We start from the raw sequence: 5585 nt of genomic DNA, 5'->3' as shown, positions 1-5585 counted from the left end.
AGACTACTTGAATGCCATCTCTGATTCTATAATAACATATTAAGTGATCTATTCATTGATATCACTGACCATATCAAAGTTCTTTCATATGTTGTAATAGTAACTGACCATTGAAGTCTTTTCCAATAACAGATATTAATAGAGGATCATATTTAGTCGTGATAGACATTTACAATTTTTTATTATCAAATATTGTTTTACATCAAGTTAAACACCCTGCAATATTACGAGCCACACCTCCAAAACTAGTTGCAAGGTACCCCCAGTTTGTCCCTTTCATTCTAGGCACAAATTACTTTTATTATAATGACAAACACCCACCTACTACCTAATGGGAGTGCAGATGAGCTTTAGCAATGAAGTCATATATCGATGGCACCAACAACTATCTATATATGATAGCGATCATGTGATCATCACATGACAATCTACCGGCTGCCCCGTCTAGAAGTTGATGTGTGTGAGAATGTCTGGTCTATTTAAAGCCGAGGCATTACTCATTATGATTTAATGCAGCTAATTCAGTGCTATTAGACTTCCAACATGTGCATTCATGTTGTATTAAAGTGATATCTAGAACCATTGCTCAGAAAATGACAACATATTCAAAGGATCAGACGAGGGGGGAGAGGATACTGGTCTCTAAGACACTGTCCTCAGTAAGTTCAGTTGACTCTTTAGATACAAAGGTTCTAGTAACAATTTTTCCTTTAATATCTCTCTCCCTAAAAATAGTATCCAAGATATTAATCAATGTAATTTGTTACTAAAATAGTGTACATACTGACCTCCGTTAATGCACAGTTGTATAGCATCTTCAACCTGACCTCCCAATATTAGCCACACCTTCCGGAAGAGGTACAGCAATTTAAATCCCCTGTCCTTGTCCATACTTCAAAGGATTAGTATCTAAAAACAAGACAAGCCAGTCAGAACCAGTTTAATAGGAAACCTACCTAACAGTCCTGCACATTCAGTATGGATTCTTCCATAATTATATTCAACCTAAGTATTGATTACAATGACATATATAATATAAATTAATAGGAACTAACACAACAACCACTTTGGCAGTAAAAAGGCAGGAAATTCTTACTAGAGCCAACGTCACTACAGTAACTCTAAATGTCTCCTGTGTTCATTAATTTCAATTAAATCACTGTGATAATAGGGTCTTACCAGTACTCTCAAGAGTACGGGTGGAATATCTATATGTATGGATTTAAACTCCAGCTGAAACCACACCCACTGGAGTTTTTACTAAGTTCTGTTAAATCGGCACTAATATCTAAAGCTAATTACCAAAATATGTAGGCAGGGTTAAGTATGACACTCTACTATCTTGGCACCTCTCGGGACTCCACACCCCTCCTCCTTAACAAAGAGGGGTATCCCCACTGCATCCAGCTGCTATCATTGTAGCAGAGACTGGTCGTCCCACACCACACAGACCCCTAATAGTTAAAAATAATAAATTAAATTAACTAGCGGAGTACCTGAACTTAAAGCAACAGGTAGATCTCTTCTTATATTTTAAGTTTAGATTTATGTGGATCAGCTAGTTGGTCAAGTTGTGACTGGTCAAACCTGTTCATTGAACACAATGGTACAAATGTCACATGATTATCAGGAAACATACCAACATGAATCTTCCCCCTCAAGGACACCAATGGTTGCTGGGAACAACATCATGCTATCGCACAATATCCATCTCCTACAGATCTAGCTGTCCTATTACAAATTTATATAATTTAGAATTTTTAAGGATTACTTACTGTATATTAATAGGATATGGCATGCCATGTGTTACTATAGTGGTTTCCAAGGCAACAACGGTTTGTTTTGAGGACAATGCTTCCATTACTTTTCAGGGTGTACTTTCCATATATGGTAATTTAGTCCCTATGTGGTATTATCATTAAATATTGGCTAAATAGAGACTTACATTGTTTGGAGGAAAGCTTTTTAGATATACCACATTTTGCTCCTTTTGAAAGAAGAGTCCTCAAGCAAGACCACGTGGTAGCCATACTTAGTTTACGGATGTAAACGGAAACGCTTTGAAATTTGTACAGAAATAATATTGGGAAATAGTAATTAAAAATTCAAGTCCGTATACTAAGTATTAAGATACGTTTTCTCACAGTTAGTCATTATGTCTATTTCTATGATCAGTAGAAAACGAAAAGCTTTTATAAACCAACCAGCACCTCCAGGTTATGTCCCAGGGTCTTGAAGAGGGTAAGAGTGACCACCTGATGAACAAGACATGTTACATTCTAATAATGCACATTTTAACCCTTAGAGCTACTGGTTTCACGACTCGTTCAGATATTGGTCCAGCCCGTGAAGCACTGATGTTCCGTGAGTTACTTATAAAGTTATATTTGTAAAATCCTTGTTTGTACTTACGATGAACGACATGCTCGATTACAAAAAAAGCTCGCCCCCCCATGAAGATAACGAGGACGATAATCAAGACGAAGAAGAAGATCTAAATGATGCTAACTATGACGAGGTTAGAAGAGAATACAGTCAATATTAAACCTCTTGTATGTCTCTCTCTAGTTCTCTGGTTATGGTGGCAGTTTGTTTTCATCTGGACCTTATGAAGCTGATGACATTGAAGCTGACAATATATACGATTCTATTGATATGAGAATGGATGACAGAAAAAGAAAGACGAGAGAAAAAGTTTCAAGAAGAGATTGAGAAGTAGTATCTCAAGAACGACCAAAGATTCAGCAGCAATTCTCCGACCTCAAGGTAAGTCAGGACTTGGAAGACTTAATTGTATTATAATATATTAGCGTCAATTATCTAATGTATCTGATGATGAATGGCTTAATATCCCTGAAGTTGGTGACGCAAGGAACAAAAAACAAAAGAAATGCTCATATTCGACCTGACAGGTAAGTCACTACACCCTCCCTTCTAGAAGCCATTTCTTTATCTCACAGATATACACCAGTTCCTGACGCCATTATACAAAGAGCTGCTAATAGTACTGGGTCTTTACTTCACTAGACAAACGACAGCAGTGTTAGGGATTGGCAACTCCTTATCCAGGGGTCATGTCTATTACTCCCGGTACAGTCACACCTGGTTTTGCTACTTCATCACGTATCGATCTTAACCAAATTGGAGAGGCTCGTAATTCCATGTTGAGTATTAAATTAGATCAGGTTGGTATTGGGGTATGAGTCTAGTTGTTTTAGTCTCAGTCTTTGTAGGTTTCAGACTCAGTTTCTGGGTCAAACTGTTGTAGATCCAAAAGGTTATTTGACTGATTTAAATTCTATTACACCTCAAACAACTGGAGATATTAAGTAAGATATTGAATTCAATAATTGTATGCATCTCTCCTCTCTCTCTTCTCTCTCTCTCTCTTTCCTCAGTGATGTTAAAAGGCTCGCTTACTATTAAAAATCAGTTATTACCACTAATCCTAACACGCCCCTGGATGGATTGCAGCTGCTCGTCTTGAAGAAGTGACTGGTCGAATGCAAACAGCAAGAAATTTATTATGAAGGATGTGATGTGTGGCCCAAAAAAATGAAGATGTATGGGTGGAGTCCAATAAGACTACAGGTAACTAACATATAATTGTATTATAATAGTATATAATCTACTTAGCCTCCAGACAATGCAAAGTTAGTTGTAGCACAAGCTATACGTCATATGCCACAATCTTGTCAAGATTTGATAAAAGGCTGTTGAACTAGAAGTAGAGACAGCTGCTAAAAGACGTGTCCGTAGGAAGGCTTTGGAGAATATCCCACGTCTGTTCGACTTTGGAAAGAGGCTGTGGAGTTAGAAGAACCTGATGATGCTAGGATCTTATTGGGACGAGCGTGGAGTGTTGTCCAGCAAGTGTACAGAGGTATTGTTAATTGAGGTGGGTGTGTTATTAATTGAGTGGGTGTATCTATATAGTTATGGTTGCTCTTGCTCGTTTGGAGAATTATTATAATGCTCGAAAGTTCGTAAAGTCTAAATAAGCCGTGAAAGTATACCTACCGACAGAAAGAGATTGGATAACTGCTGCTAAACTGGAAGAGTCACAAGAAATTATCATATGGTTGGAAAAATTATTGAGAGAGGTAAGTTCCTCAATTTATCCATACTCTCTATTCTATTTAATTCCATTCATTTAGCTATTGGATCTCTCCAAGCAAATGGTGTTGAAATCAACAAGAATCAATGGATCAAAGATGCTAAGAGTGGTAATAAACTGGTTTCAAATACATACTGCACAGGCTATCATGTGAGTATTACATAATAATCCACATGGGGGGGGGGGGGGGGGGGATCCATCATGTAATACTTTGAATATCATGTGCTACTGTATTCTGATTGGTCATTTGAGTCGTTCAGTCATTGGATATGGGGTGGAGGAAGAAATCGTATGGACCAAATGGATTGAAGATGCTGAGAGTGTATGTTGCCATGGTAACCAATTCATTACTGACTCCTCCCATTTAGTGTACTGCTAAGAAGCTTACGAATGTGCTAGAGCAATCTATCCCCACACACTAAAGATATTTCCTAAACAGAAAGATTATTTGGTTGAGAGCAGCATATTTTGAAAAGAACCCGGGACACGAGAATCATTGAAAATCTATTACAAAAAGCTGTCCAAAATTGTCCTAAAGCTGAATCCTTTGGCTAATGGCAGCTAAATCAAAATGGCTAGCGGTAAGACTTTACATCAGTCACTATACTATATATATAATGATACTTAGGGTGATGTTCCTGCGCAAGATCAATCCTGTCGTTAGCATTTCAAGTAATCCTAACAGTGAAGAGATTTGGTTAGCAGCTGTCAAACTGGAAAGTGAGAACAACGAATTCGAGCGAGCTCGTATATTGTTAGAAAAGCTTGGCTAGTGCCGGTACAGCACGCGTTATGATGAAATCAGTAAAGTTAGAATGGTACTAGGTAACATTGATAAAGTAGAGCATCTATTTATATAACATCTTATTGTCATGTGGAATGACAGCCATTACTTTAGTACATGAAGCATTACTTAAACATAGTGACTTTGCTAAATTGTGGATGATGTTAGGACAAATTCAAGAACAACAAGGACTTTTTGATGAAGCCAGAGAAAATATACTAAAGCTGTAAGTTTGGGTAAACTACATAGTGTGCTAATGTGTGTTGTTTGTATAGCTTAAAAAATGTCCTCACTCTTTACCATTAGGATATTGTCATCACGACTGGAAGAGAAAGCTGACACCTACAAAGGCTAGAGCTATATTGGAAAGTCCCAGATTGAAGATCCTCAAAGTCCCGAGCTCTGTCAGTTGATAAAAGTCAATATACTATCATTATATTAATTATAGGTTAGAGGCCTATCAGGGTAGAAATGAAAGGGAGATAGAAAAGCAATAGCACTAAATTTGATGGCAAAAGCTCTTCAGGAATGTCCAAATTCTGGTATTCTATGGGCGGAGTCTATTTTTATGGAGCCACGCCCTCAAGGAAAACCAAGAGAAAGAGTGTTTATGCATTAAAGAAATGGAACATGATTTCAAGTCTTGTTGGCAGTAGCAAAGTAAGTAGGTGTGGTCTTTGTGGT

The 5585-nt window shown here is 37.5% G+C and overlaps 1 pseudogene; it reads left to right on the top strand.

Annotated features, from left to right (window-relative positions):
• Window positions 1–2155: 2155 nt before the first annotated feature.
• LOC121392565 lies at window positions 2156–5314 on the top strand (annotated as a pseudogene).
• Window positions 5315–5585: the final 271 nt, after the last annotated feature.

The sequence above is a fragment of the Gigantopelta aegis genome, unplaced genomic scaffold, assembly GCF_016097555.1.
Source record: "Gigantopelta aegis isolate Gae_Host unplaced genomic scaffold, Gae_host_genome ctg4082_pilon_pilon, whole genome shotgun sequence".
In the NCBI taxonomy this organism is placed as follows: Eukaryota; Metazoa; Mollusca; class Gastropoda; order Neomphalida; family Peltospiridae; genus Gigantopelta; species Gigantopelta aegis.
Note: the sequence above shows the minus strand (reverse complement) of the source record. Positions and strands in the feature narration are given on the sequence as shown.